General features: G+C 42.6%; 1 protein-coding gene and 1 pseudogene across 4 annotated transcripts in view; both read right to left on the bottom strand.

Moving 5' to 3' along the window:
* The window catches only part of PDE8A (phosphodiesterase 8A), a 461,419-nt gene that overhangs the window by 288,728 nt on the left and 158,161 nt on the right, over nucleotides 1-14,530 (bottom strand). The gene's annotated exons all lie outside the window — the stretch shown is intronic.
* Nucleotides 3,120-3,564, bottom strand: LOC309554532 (large ribosomal subunit protein eL31-like; annotated as a pseudogene). The gene has a single exon. The product of its transcript is annotated as a large ribosomal subunit protein eL31-like (transcript).

The following is a 14,530-nucleotide window of genomic DNA, read 5'->3' as shown; positions in this document are numbered from 1 at the left end:
AATGTACTCATCAGGTTCTTGTTCTCATAAGGTTCTCATCAGGTTGTGGTTCTCATAAGGTTCTCATCAGTTTTACAACAGTATTTTTTTACATCCACTACCAATGCAAAACAAATGAAAATCGGATCGTTTGTTCGTTTACATCCGTTTTTTGTCCGTTCCAATTTTTTTTAACGGAAGATAAATAGGGCTTTGATCCGCTCCAAAAAACAGATGTTGACAGAAGCAGATGTAAATGGATGATCATCCGTTTACATCCGTTTTCCCATAGAGATGCATTGATGTATGTTTTTCATCCGTCAACAAATGGGATAGAAAAAAGGGATGAACAGAAAGCCCATGTGGAAGGGACCTAAGTGCTGAGGTCTACAGCACTATATGCATTTTACTTTTGAGGGTCTAATAATATTTCAAATTAGGCCATTTAGCCCTTGTTCACACCTGTGCGATTTCTCATGTGATTTGACAGTTACAAATCGCATGACGTTTCACCCCATTGCTGCCAATGGAACCATTCAAATTGCAACAACACATATCACAGCGACTTAGAAAAAAGTTCCTGTACTGCTTATTTCCAATTTCATTGCGACTTGCATAGACTTCTGTTAAATTAAATCGCAATTACAAACCACTCTTATCTGCGGCTGAAGTAGCTGCACTGGTGTGAACCAGGCCTTAGGTTTGTGTTGGCTGGGTACATATTGTACATACTCTCATACAAGACAAAGGCTGGTATTTCACAAATTGTAATGACTAACTGATGCAAAAGCTAAATGATTTCTCAAACGTCTACTCAAGATTTATATATGTTTACATAGTATACATGGAACGAGCACATGCAGATGGACTGCTCAGCCTAATGGACCTTTTCTTTCTGTTCTGTATTGCCTTTTGTTCACGTAGGCTCTCAGAGTAAGGATAGATGTGAGAATATTTCACATTCCGGCTCCATAAAGACATTTTGTTGTGGAACAAATCAAGGCCAACGAGACACAATCATTGATAACATGCAGAACTCGGCTAATTTTCTATGGTCTTCAATCAATGTCTTATCATGGATGTATTAACATCTGCACAGTGTAAAATGTATCACTGTTACAGCAATGAGGCTGAAATGTTCATTGTGTGCAAAGTACACAAACATCAATCCAACATTTTCAACTTTAACAAAAAAAAAAAAGTAGAAATCACAAAATCTGGAACTAGAACAACCACACAAAACGCACCCAGTACCAATCATGTGCAAGAAAAATGAGGTATTTCCCATGGACACAGGGCCGGCCCTACCATGGGTCCATTGGACCCAGGTGGAACTTTGAGAGGGGCAGCAAATTGACGCCCAAGACTTTTTTTCAGCAATTTTTTTCCTCATCAGTTTGCGGTGCGTTACGGGCGGCATTTCCTTATCTCATACTGCGGCCTGTAGTGCAAACTGATGAGTATGGAGAGGCGGAGCGTCTCCTCCTGGGAACGTCCCTCGCGTGATCGCGGTGTGTGCAATGACGTAAACCATCAGCGCACTCCATCTCACGCAGGGCAGGCTGGATCTTCTAGGTCGGTGCCCGCGGCAGACACAGGAGTGACAGGAGGACTGAGGAAAGACAGTGGGTGTTTGGGGGACCAGTCCGGTGGTGAGTTATGGAAAAAGCTATAAATAATGTATATGTAATGTAAGTATATATATAATGTTTTCTAAATTTTATATTTATATAAAAAAATGGATGTTGGGGCCTTTTAGTGGGTGTGATTTTTTTTTCTTTTTTTTTGGGGGGGGGGGGGGGGGGGCAGCATTTCATTCTTGGACCCAGGCAGCACAATGTCTTTGGCCAGCCCTGCATGAAAATTTTATTTATTACCGGTATTTATATAGCACTAACAATGTGGGGTTGATTTACTAAAACTGAAGCAATCTGGTGCAGCTGTGCATGGTAGCCAATCAGCTTCTAACTTCAGCTTGTTCAATTAACCACTTTACCACCGGAGGATTTTGCTGTCTTCCGTCCAGGCCACTTTTTGCGATTCGGCGCTGTGCGACTTCAACTGACAATTGCGCGGTCGTGCGACACCGTACCCAAACGAAATTTACGTCCTTTTTTTCCCACAAACAGAGCTTTCTTTTGGTGGTATTTGATCACCTGTACGATTTTTAATTTTTGCGCTATAAACAAAAAAAGTGCGTTTATTTTGAAAAAATAACAATATTTTTAACATTTTTTTATATGAAATTCCCCCCAAAAAAGATGTAAAAAACAATTTTTTTAAAAAATTTTGGCCAATTTGTTTTATGCTACATATGTTTGGTAAAAAAAATCGCAATAAGCGTATTTTGATTGGTTTGCGCAAAAGTTATTGCGTTTACTAACAAAGGGAAAGATTTCTGTCATTTTTGGTGTTTTTTTTAACGCGTAATGGCGGCGATCTGCGATTTTTTTTGCGGGACTGCGACATTGCGGCGGACAGATCGGACCCCTGACTGACATTTTTGACACTTTTGGGGGTACCAGTGACATTACTGCAGTAATCAGTGCTATAAATATGCACTGTTACTGTAAAAATGACACTGGCAGGGAAGGGGTTAATTTTATTGGAGAGGGAGGGGTTAATGTATGCCTGGTGCTTACTGACGTGTAGGGGGGGAGGCGACTGTGTGAGTCATGGACAGATCGGATGTCCAGCTATGCTGAACAGTCCGATCTGTCACTCCCTGTCACTATGGAGATCCCTGACGATCGGGTAAGAGCAGCGGCGATCGCCGCTGCTCCTCCCCTGGCCCGACTCCCGCTGTGAATGAAAACAGCGGGAGCGAGCCTCCGGCGGCGCGCAAGCGCCGCCCAGAAGGGGGAGTGTCTAACGACGTTAATACTACGTTGCTGGACGATAACGAACCACTCTGCCGCAGTAGTATTACTGTGAGCGGTTCTAAAGTGGTTAAGCTTTGACAATAGAACCTGGAAGTTTTATTTTTTATCAATGAAGAGTAGGTTTAGTTTTCATCAACGTTGACTGTGTAGACCTCATGAAGCCTGGCTGGAAAACTCTTAGGATGTTTCGAAGAGACTCCCAGCTGTTACTATTCATACTGTTCATCTTCACCATCACAGGAGTGAGCTCTCTCTGGTTCAAATCCCCTCACATGCGCTCTCTCTCCCCTGATGCAGTAGCTCTAAGCTCAGCATTTGAGAGCTTGCTCCTTTGTATGTAGTAACTGGCACATATGTGACCAATGTGTACAGTTTGTTGGGGGAGTCTTCGTCCTCATTTCGCTTCCTGGATAAGCGCACACGAATACAGTATGTGACAGTTCTGATCCCTTTGGCCCAGACAGCTTTGTTCAGCTTGGTGTCAATACGTACATCAGGAGTATACATCTCTTTCACTGCGAATTTATGGATTTCCTTCAGAGCACGGGGGGAGCGCGTTTCTTGAAGCCAATTCCATGGATCCGCTTGTGAATATTGATGGTGTATTCCCTAGTAACTACTTCATTGGTGGCAGAGCGGCCCTTTTTCTTCTCACCTCCCTTCTTTGCTGGCACCATCTTGGTCTAGGGACAATGACGGAAAGGAGCTGATTGGTTTCAATGCAGAGCTCCACCAGATTTTGCACCCTCCAGTTTTAGTAAATCTCCCCCCGTATGTCTAATCTAAATGCCCTTACACACTGTAAGAAAATCGGGCGAGAATTTTTGTCCAAAGAACTTTCATATGATTTTTGCATAGTGTGTACACAACTTTCTACAGCCGATTCCGACCTTCTGAACGAAAATTTTCCGAAGGGACACGCTCCAAAATGTTTTTTGAATGGGAACCAAACAAACAAACAGTAATGTGTACCGTTATCGTATGATTTTTCTATGAGAAAAGTCAGAAATGAAAGACTCCACATGATCAGAAAAGTCAGAAACGAAAGACTCCACATGATTAGAAAAGTCACAAATGAAAGACTCCATGTGATCAGAAAAGTCAGAAACGAAAGACTCCACGTGATCAGAAAAGTCAGAAACGAAGACTCCACATGATCAGAAAAGTCAGAAACTAAAGACTCCACGTGATCAGAATCAATAAATAGAAAAAAAGCCTTTTCATATGAATTTTCCTTCATTCCAATTTTCTGTGAAACAACAAGGAAAATCAGACAATCGTTTGCCCGATTTTCTTATAATATGTACCCCACTTAAAGGGATGCACACCCTGCCACTTTCCTATTAGAGCCCTGCAGGTGCCCCAGCTGATTGATAATTATAAAACCTCTCCCATACAGATTCACCCAGCACATGGACACAGACAAACAGCTATTCCTTCAGAATAACAAAAGGTAGGAATATGAAACTTTTTTTTTTTTTTTTTTAAATCCCTGCAATGTACACAGTAGCGTAGCGTGGGTTGTCAGCATCCGGGGCAAGGCAGGTAATTTGCGCCCCCTAACCCGCGGGATTTTAGCACTGGAGTCTCTTCCACTAGATTAGTTAAAGAAACCCTTAACCCCTAAGCACATGTATTGTTTGTTATGAAAATACTGATGTAATTAAAGTAAAATGCATCTAAATACAAGTTTGAATGACCAGCGTGCCCCCTTTCAATGCAGAGAGACCAGTGTGCCCCCTTTCACTGCAGAATGACCAGCGTGCCCCCTTTCAATGCAGAGAGACCAGCGTGCCCCCTTTCAATGCAGAATGACCAGCGTGCCCCCTTTCAATGCAGAGAGACCAGCGTGCCCCCTTTCAATGCAGAATGACTAGCGTGCCCCCTTTCAATGCAGAATGACCAGCGTGCTCCCTTTCAATGCAGAATGACCAGCGTGCCCCCTTTCAATGCAGAATGACCAGCGTGCCCCCTTTCAATGCAGAGAGACCAGTGTGCCCCCTTTCAATGCAGAGAGACCAGCATGCCCCCTTTCAATGCAGAATGACCAGCGTGCCCCCCTTCAATGCAGAATGACCAGCGTGCCCCCCTTCAATGCAGAGAGATCATCGTGCCCCCATTCAATGCAGAGTGACCAGTGTGCCCCCTTTCAATGCAGAATGACCACGTGCCCCCTTTCAATGCAGAATAACCAGTGTGCCCCCTTTCAACGCAGAGTGTCCAGCATGCCCCCTTTCAATGCAGAGTGTACAGCGTGCCCCCTTCAATGCAGAGAGACTTACCTGCAGCGGTGGCTTCTCCTCAGTTCCCCGCATCTCCTCGAGTCCTCCCACCTCCTCCTCGGCCAATGGCATGCGTTCGCCTTTCGGCCAATCAGGAAGCGGGTCACAGACTCGCTTCCTGATTGGCCAGGAGGAGGATCCGTGTGACAATAGCAAATTTTCATTCACTATTGTCACACAATGGGTGGGCTCAGGGCGAACTGCTCTGCGCCCTGGGTTCACCCTTTTTTGAAGCCTATTAGAGCCTCTGGCTCTAATCAGGTGATTAAAAAAAAAAACCCACTCTGTGACAGCGCCAGGCTGCTGACTCACTCGCTGCTAAACTGACTGAGCAGTGAGGAGAGGCGGCATAGGCGGGGCTTGGCTTGCAACGCCACCATACACCAATGGACAGGTGAGGCACAGTCCAGCCCCGCCCCGCCATTCAGCCATAGGGCAGCCGCGCTGGACATCTCCCATCGTAAAGATGGAGGCAGCCGCATACATTGTGTGAACTGTGTATGTCAGAGTCAGACAGACAGAGTGACACTGCGGATGCGCCCCCCCCAGATGTTGCGCCCGGTGCGGCCGGCCCCCCCTGCACCCCCCATGCTACGCCACTGAATGTACATAAACCCCCCAGAGGGGAACGTTTTTTTCTCAACAAAAGTGGAGTTACTCTTTATTTGAACAAGTTGAAGTTAGAAGCTGATTGGCTACCATACACAGCTGATGCAGTTTTGCACGCTCCAGTTTAAGTAAATACAGTAAACCCCATTGTTTAAACTCAATGAGTTATTCAGAGTTTCCAATATTCTGGTCAGTGCCCTGTAGATCACCAATTTAAAAAAAATAATAATTTTCTTTAACCAATTCTGGACTGGAAGGTTTTACCCCTAATGACCAATGACCCCAATAATATTCCCAATAAAAAAAATAAAAAATAAAACATCCAATGTTTTCATAATTTTAGGCCAATTTGTATTCTGCTACATATTTTTGGTAAAAAAAAAAAACCCAATAGGTGTATATTGATTGGTTTGCGCAAAAGTTATAGCGTCTACAAACTAGGGGAAAGATTTATGTCATTTTTATTTTTTTACTAGTAATGGTGGTGATCAGCGTTTTTTAGCAGGATTGCGACATTGCGGCGGACAGATCGGACACCTAACTGACATTTTTTACACTTTTGGGGGAACCAGTGACACTAATACAGTAGTCCGTGCTAAAAATATGCACTGTTACTGTACTAACGACACTGGCAGGGAAGAGGCTAACACCGGGGGTGATCAAAGGGTTAAATGTGTCCCTAGGGGGTGCATTCTAACTGTGTGGGGGATGGGCTTGCTGCATGAACACAGAGACCTGTGTTCTTAAATAAGAGGAACACAGGATCCCTGTGTTCATTACCTACAGAACAGCGGTCTGCCGTGTTTACAAGGGCAGACCGCCGTTCTGTCTCGACGGGGAGCGATCGCTGGTACCCGAGGGACATCGCGGCCGCCTGACCCGCTGATTGGCTCCCCCTGTGGCCAATCAGCGGGCACCCCCGGCAGCACGCACCCCCACTAGTGGTTCCGCAAAGCGACATACAGGTACGTCATTTCGCGGGTAAAATTACGGCGGCTGGTTGGCAAGCGGTTAAATAGGATTTCCATGTATGGATATTTAATACATTTGACATCACCACCCTGCCTCTCCACGATGGTCCTAACATGCAAATCATTCCCAGCAGTCTCTATGACTCTCGGAGGCCCGGGCGCGACATTATGACGTCACGCCCGGCCTGGCAGTTGTCAATACTGCCGTGATCTCGGCTGGATAGCCAAGTTTTTTTTGGTTTTTTTTTTGTATTTCAGGCTTACAAGCCTTTTGAAGAGGTCATATTGACCCCAGATCGCTCCATAAAGAGGACCTGTCATGCACTATTCCTATTACAAGGGATGTTTACATTCCTTGTAATAGGAATAAAAGTGATCAAAAAAAAAAAATTAAAGGGAAAGTGTAAAAATAAAAAAATAAAATAAAAATGTGCCCCTATCCCCGGGTGCTCGCACGCAGAAGAGAACGCATGTGTACATTGCAGATACATATATAAACGGCGTTCAATCCATACATATGAGGTATTGCCATGAACGTTAGAGCGAGAGCAATAATTCTAGCCTAAGACCTCTTCTGTAATGCTGGCAATACACGTATAGATTTTTGGAAGAGAATATTCGTAGAACATTGGTACGCAAATTCTTTGAACATTCGTTGAATAGACGAATGTCGTTCGAAAATTGTCTTTTGCTTTTAACATTTAATTTTAAAATGAATGTAATTTCTGAACGATAACCACATACACTGCCCGAAAATTCGTTGATCGAGAAAAGGTTTCCCTTCTGCCCCTACGAATTTTCCCGTCGCTGCAGTCGAAAAGGGACATCGATTTAACCCCACTAACGATTAGAAAATCAAACGAATTTTCTTGAAACGAAAATTTCCGGATGAAAATCTATACGTGTATGGCCAGCATAACTCAAAACTGGTAACCTGCAAAAATTTTTAAAGCGCTGCCTATGGAAATTTTTAAGTACTGAAGTTTGGCGCCATTCCACGAGTGTGCGCAATTTTAAAGGGTGACATGTTAGGTATCTATTTACTCAGGGTAACATCATCTTTCACATTACATAAAAAAAATTGGGCTAACTTTAGTGCTTTTTTTTTTTTTTTATTCATAAAACTGTTTTTTTTCCCCAAAAAAACGCGTTTGAAAAATTTCTGAGCAAATACCGTGTGACATAAAAAGTTATAAATAACTGCCGTTTTATTCCCTAGGGTCTCTGCTAAAACAAATATATATATATATATATATATATATATATATATATATATATATATATATATATATATATATATATAATGTTTGGGGGTTCTGAGTAAATTTCTTGCAAAAAAATGATGATTTTTACACGTAGGAGCGGAGTGCCAGAAATGGCCCGGTATGGAAGTGGTTAACGTACGGAGGATCGATGTGGCCATGAAATGCAACTCAGTAGAGATAACATTCATTTACACACCAGAGATTACAGATCCCTGTGCCTGGAGTTCTGCTTTAATGTAAAACGCACTTTTCTGCCACCCAGAGTTAGTATCAAATCAGGATGCAGATCCCGCCAAAATGGTCAGCATAGGTTGCTGTCACTGTAAGTACAATACAATGTTTGCTGCCAATCAGCCCTACCGGCCAGTAAAGATGACTTAATCTAATGGAGTTCTGTAGACAAACAAAACAGAGATCTCAGTTGCACACATTTGCAAATATATACACTCCTGTATAGTGCAATGGTAATTTAGCCTATAGTACAGTGGGACATATAGCATTAGTTAAACTGAGGGTAGGCTTACCTGGAAGCTACCCCTTGCCTTCCTATGATACAATACTAAGATGTAAAAAATCCAAAACTGCACAATGCAGCTGAAGGTTTGCCATGTGCATGTACCGCATACGACAACCAGGAAAATAGAAGCAGCTCAAACAATATCCAACCATTTGGTCAGAATAATTTCAGAGCCTGGACCGGGTCTGTGACGTCAGTCGACAACGGGCTTCAGCTGAAAATGGATCACGGGAGTGCAAATCGAACTGCACTCCTTTAGGAGAATAGGAGCAGTATGGCCAAAAAGCTTTGGCCATACTTCTCCTTTAACTACCTCTGGAGCGGAAGGACTTACCCCCTTAATGACCAGGCTATTTTTTTTGCGATACTGCACTGCGTTACTTTAACTGACAATTGCGCGGCCATGCGACGCTGTACCCAAATAAAATTAATGTCCTTTTTTTCCCCACAAATAGAGATTTATTTTGGTGGTATTTGATCATTCCTGCGATTTTATTTTTTTCTGCGCTATAAACAAAGAAAAAAAGAGCGACAATTCTGAAAAAAAAAACAAAAAAACAATATTTTTTACTTTCTGCTATAAAACATTCCCAATAAAAAAAATTTAATCAAAATTTTTCATCAATTTAGGCCAATTTGTATTCTGCTACATATGTTTGGTAAAAAAAAAAAAAAATCCCACTAAGTGTATGTTGATTGGTTACAAACTAGGGGAAAGATTTGTCAAATTTTTTTTTTTTTTTTTTTACTAGTAATGGCGGCGATCAACGGGACTTCAGGACCCCTAACTGACATTTTTGACACTTTTGGGGGGGACTAGTGACATTACTACAGTAATCAGTGCTATAAATATGCACTGTTACTGTACTATAATGACACTGGCAGGGAAAAGGTTAACGCCAGGGGTGATCAAAGGTTTAAATGTGTCCCTAGGGGGTGCTTTCTAACTGTGGGGGGATGGGCTTGCTGCATGAACACAGAGACCTGTGTTCCTAAATAAGTGGAACACAGGATCCCTGTGTTCATAACTGACAGAACAGCGGTCTGCTGTGTTTACAACGGCAAACCGCCGTTCTGTCTCCACGGGGAGCGATCGTGGATGCCTAGGGGCAATCGCAGCCGCCGGACCCGCAAATTAGCTTCCCCTGTGGCAAATGGGCACGTGCCCCCACTAGCGGCCCTATGAAGCGACGTGCAGTTACGTCATTTCCTGGGACAGAGCCGACCTGCCGCAGTATATGTACGGCGACTGATCGGCAAGTGGTTAATGGAATCGCCTAAAAAGTGCTTGAAAAACACGTCTTTAACCACTTTACGACCGCCCACATTGACACTACTGCGGCAATGTGGCACGATCCCGTCCAGCGACGTAGACCTACGTCGCTGGACTCCTCCCCCTGTAGGCGGCGCTCGCGCGCCGCCGGAGGTGCGCTTCCGCTGTTTTCAGTCACAGCGGGAGTCGGGCCAGGGGAGGTCGCGGCGGCGATCGCCGCTGCTCTTCCCCGATCGTCGAGGATCTAGTGTGGAGATCCGCCCGCTTGTGTAAACAAAGCGGGCTGATCTCCTAAGTGACAGGCACTGTCAGATTTCAGGGTTCAGCATAGCTGAACATGTGGTCTGTCCCTGTGTCACTCAGTCCCCTCCCCCCACACATGTCAGTAAGCACCAGGCATACATTAACCCCTCCCTCTCCAATAAAATTAACCCCTTCCCTGCCAGTGTCATTTTTACAGTAACAGTGCATATATATAGCACTGATTACTGTAGTAATGTCACTGGTACCCCCAAAAGTGTCAAAAATGTCAGTCAAGGGTCCGATCTGTCCGCCACAATGTCGCAGTCCCGCAAAAAAAAAAAATCGCAGATCGCCGCCATTACTCGTTAAAAAAAAAAACAACAAAAATGACAAAAATCTTTCCCTTAGTTAGTAAACGCAATAACTTTTGCGCAAACCAATCAAAATAAGCTTATTGTGATTTTTTTTACCAAACATAGGTAGCAGAAAACAAATTGGCCAAAAATTTAAAAAAATTTAGATTTTTACATTTTTTTGGGGGGGGATTTCATATAAAAAAATTTTAAAAATATTTTTATTTTTTCAAAATAAACGCTCTTTTTTTGTTTATAGCGCAAAAAGTAAAAATCGCACAGGTGATCAAATACCACCAAAAGAAAGCTCTGTTTGTGGGAAAAAAAGGACGTAAATTTCGTTTGGGTACAGCATCGCACGACCGCGCAATTGTCAGTTAAAGTCGCACAGCGCCGAATCGCAAAAAGTGGCCTGGACGTAAGACAGCAAAATCCTCCGGTGGTAAAGTGGTTAAAATTCATGTGGCTAAAACACAATTCTGATCCTGTACTACTAGCCGCCCATATAAACGCACAAAAAAAAGCCTCTAAGGCGACCGGCTACTCTTACGCTTCTTAGGGACATGATCGCACGTTTATGGGAGTGCCCGAATAGCGAGCATAATGTGTGTTTTTTTCATGCAATTTCACAGCTGACAACCGCCTCCTCCTAGTGATTAGCTTTCCTTGGGATAAAACGAAAGCACCATTCACACTTTAGGTAGCAGGAACACGCGTTAACGCTCGCGTTGTTTTATGTGTGTTATCACTCGAATAGCCTGCTCTATGTGCAACAAGCTTGCCAAAATAACTCCAGCACCTTTTCAAGAATGAATCATCGCACTTTTTTTCAACGTGTATTTTGGTGCAGCCTGCTAACCGCATTTGGGGTGCCGTTAATTGATTGCACCGCAAGCGGGGCGTGCGTTTGCAGTGTGTTTCTGAAACGCACAGCAAAACGTGCATTTCCAGTGCATTTTATAGCGCATTCACAAAACGAGAAGTGTGAATGGGGCCTTAAACGCACAAGCCTGATATTGTGCAGATAAACTCTCCAAAATAGAACAGGCTCAAACTCAAGGATGAATCCAGACTTGTGTATCGGGGGGATATAAAACGTGGGAAGCTTCTAAATAATGATTAGTCTTCACAATTTCTATGTCTTCCCAGCTTCTCAAACTACCGGAAAATCTATTTTTACAGCCACTACAAAAACAGTGAATGCATTTATAAATAGCGCCTTTCTCTATGTGATAAAGAGAACAGAGGCTCCTATTTGTGGAGCAGAGTAGAGGAACTTTACCTGGAATTCCACTAATGTTGGAGCTTATAAATTAGATTGTGTAGCTACTAAGGTACTTATCTGGCAAGACTAAGACAACTAAAAATAAGCCTTTTCTTGGTGATTTGCATCAGAAATATGGGATGTCTGGTCAGAACCCCAGAACACATAAAAAAGCCCGTTCCATGGTACAAGAATCCTTCAATAATAATACAAAGAGACTTGCAGGCGGCTTCACAAGCCTACACTTACCCTTTATTAACCTAAGTTACACCAAGAGAAAGCTGAAACCCGGAATCCAGGAATTATATTTTTGCATACTAACATTGGTCCAGCTTGGCTCGATGTAAGTATGTGTAACTTATCTTCCCAGGTCCACTGAGGATGCTGTAAATGACTGTAGGAGTCAATGAAACATACAGAAAGCTGTGATTATCCGGGTTCTGTGCAATCGTCTTCCCCTCTGCGCACTGACCACAGGTTGTTGCTAGCTTGGCACTGCCACGGCTCATAGAGCACCTTGTATTATTTTCATTTATTACAAGTCATTGACTGGACAAGGTGGAGAGGAGGGGCAGTTACATCATGATCTCCATCTTGTCCAATGAGAGAATGCCTTGAATCCAGGGTGGATAAAAATCTATTTTTTTTTTAAATTTGGTTTTCTATTTAACCACTTCTGGACCGGAAGATTTTTCCCCTTAATAATCAGGCCATATTTTGCGATTCGGCCCTGCGTTATTTTAACAGACAATTGCGCTGACGTGCGACGCTGTACCCAAATAAAATTATTGCCTTTTTTTCCCCACAAATAGAGCTTTCTTTTGGTGGTATTTGATCACCTGTGCGATTTTTATTTTTTGCGCTATAAACAAAAAAAAAAGCGACAATTCTGAAAAAAAAACTATCACATTCTGCTATATAACATTCCCAAAAAAAAAAATGTAAAAATCTAAATTTTTTAACATTTTAGGCCAATATGTTTTCTGCTACATATTTTTGATAAAAAAAAATATCGCGATAAGCGTATTATGATTTTTTTTTTTTTTTACTAGTAATGGCGGCGATCTGCATTTTTTTGCAGGACTGCAACATTGCGGTGGACAGATCGGACCCCTGACTGACATTTTTGACACTTTTGGGGTTACCAGTCACATTACTACAGTAATCAGTGCTAAAAATATGCACTGTTACTGTAATAATGACAGTGGCAAGGAAGGGGTTAACACAGTAAGTGATCAAGGGGTTAAATGTATACCTAGGGGCTTGTTTCTAACTGTGGGGGGCGTGGCTTGTGAAATGATCACAGAGACCTGTGTTCCTATATAGAAGGATCACAGGGACTCTATGATCATTGCAGAGAGAACGGTCAACTGTGGTGGTCGGGAAGTGGTTAAGATACATTAACAATTTAGTTTATTTAGCATTAAATGGAGTGTAGTTTTGTAGCATATATATATATATATATATATATATATATATATATATATATATATTGGAGCTGCACGATTAATCGTTAAAAAATCGCGATCTCGCTTCACCCCCCCCTTACGATCTTAAAACAGCATTTCCTCATACAGCGCTGTTCTCTGCTCACTCACAGCTGTCAAAAAAAGAAAAAAGCCTCCAGCAAATATTTATCAACATTGTTAAGACTGCTAGATAACCATAAACACAATGTTTTACAATGTATCATTTCCTTCTTTTGGATCAAAGGAATGAACTTCCATCTGTAAGTGAGGGCAGTTTAACCTCTTAAAGACCAAGCCTTTTTCTGACACTTGTTGCTTACAATCAGTATTTTTTGCTAGAAAATTACTTAGAACCCCCAAACATTACATATATTTTTTTTTTTTTTTAAGCAGAGACCCTAGAGAATATAATGGCGATCATTGCAATCTTTTATATCACATTGTGTTTGCGCAGAAGTCTTTCAAACGCAGTTTTTTGGAAAAAATACACTTTAATGAATTTTAAAAAAAATAAACAGTAAAGTTAGCCCAATTTTTTTGTATAATGTAAAAGATGATATTAGGCCGAGAATCGTGATGTTTATTCTAAGCAAAAAAATTGTGATTTTCATTTTATCCAGAATCGTGAAGCTCTAATATATATATATATATATATATATATATATATTTATAGATAGATAGATATAGATAGATAGATATAGATACATATTAGGGATGCACCGAATATTCGGCGGCCGAACATTATTCGGCCGAAAATAGAAAAAATAGCACTTTCGGTGTTCGGCCGAATAAGTCAAAAGGCCGAAAAATTTTGTGCCGAACAATAGGGCTGAACGATAGTCGATATGATATTGACTATGGTTCTGTGGCCGTAGGCGATATTCATATCGCCGAGGTCACGATATTTACAGGGGGAAGGGACTCGGAGGAGGACAGGAGGACTCACAGACTTCCGTGTTAGGCAGGGGAAGCCGGGACACTTCAGCGGTGAGCATACATACATTACTCACTCGTGCACTGCAGCCCGCCCCACACATTCAGTGAGTCTTACTCTCCTCCCTAGTTTTTTCAATGGCACATTCAGGAAGCCAATCACGCCGTGATTAGCTGCACAGCGAACCAATCACGCGTGCCTGCACACCTGATTGGTTCCGCTGTGCCGCTACTCACGGCGTGATTGGCTTCCTGAATGTGCCATTGAAAAAACTAGGGAGGAGCGTAAGACTCACTGAATGTGTGGGGCGGGCTGCAGTGCACGAGTGAGTAATGTATGTATGCGGCTGTGCTCCTTTCCAGGCTCCTACTAGTCCACCTCCAGCCTCCTACTACCACCACTATGAGAGACTGTCTGTCACGGTATAATCTGATCGAGTCCACACTGACACTGACTGACTGTCACTGAGTAATTGATGTTACCACATTA

Source organism: Pelophylax lessonae, assembly GCF_965119305.1.
Source record: "Pelophylax lessonae genome assembly, chromosome: 4".
Classification (NCBI taxonomy): domain Eukaryota; kingdom Metazoa; phylum Chordata; class Amphibia; order Anura; family Ranidae; genus Pelophylax; species Pelophylax lessonae.
This window is presented reverse-complemented; position numbering and strand designations above follow the sequence as displayed.